Genomic DNA, 952 nt, shown 5'->3' with positions numbered 1-952 from the left:
ATGTACTTCAAAATAGCCTCTTTGTAGATTTGACTCTGAGCTGTATTGTGTGGCATTGCTCTTTTTGAGGCTTCAAATTTCTAGATCGGATGGATGTCTTAACTATGAAAAAAAAAAATGAACATATGTAAGATTCTTTCTGACAACGGAGCAATGATTTATCTCGATGGTATCCTCATATATTTGTTGCCGACTATATTTACAAGCTCCAAATTATCTAAAGTGACTTGTTATAAGGATTTTGCAGCCTAGTAATGCTATATGACATCACTTGATACTAGGTAGATACATCACACGGTTCGTTACGTACAAAAAGAAGTGCACATGGAGCGTGACATTCGAAAGGTAATATTCTAAATCATACATCTTGAGGAGTGCATACATGCCTAAAGTCCTTTGAGATGTCCTACCCCTGTACCCCTTGAAAATGTCGAAGAGGGGGTTTCCTATAATAAACAAAGAATATAAGAAGAGGAGTAAGTCATGAGGAGGGACATTATTAATAGTAAGGAGGTAAGAATTGTGGAGGGAAGGGGACCGACATGGGAAATGACTCATTGAACTTATGACCATTATCTCTCACCTTGGTTTCAATCTTAGGGACCACGTAGTACCTTCATCTCCTTGACTCATGCAGCTTCGGAGCCCAAAAAGATTATAGGAAAAACTTGGGCTTTGCGCCGATGCAATCTAAAACTATGGAAGAACTTTCCTAGGTATTGCCCTAGGTTTAGTCTAGATGTAGGAAAATGTGAAGATAATGGTGCATTTATGTATCTTAAGCGCGCTAGCTGTCCTATCTTGAATTGAGAACAGCTCTTAACAAAATCGTCTGCGAGTTTAATTTATGGAGGTGGACAGAAACGTTTTCCTTGTTAAATTAATGAGTATTTGACCTCCCCAAATCTTATTTGTTTAGATCTACTTATAATTATCTTCGCTTTATTAACTA

The sequence above is a fragment of the Asparagus officinalis genome, chromosome 8 (genome assembly GCF_001876935.1).
Source record: "Asparagus officinalis chromosome 8, Aspof.V1, whole genome shotgun sequence".
Taxonomy (NCBI): Eukaryota; Viridiplantae; Streptophyta; class Magnoliopsida; order Asparagales; family Asparagaceae; genus Asparagus; species Asparagus officinalis.
Note: the sequence above shows the minus strand (reverse complement) of the source record.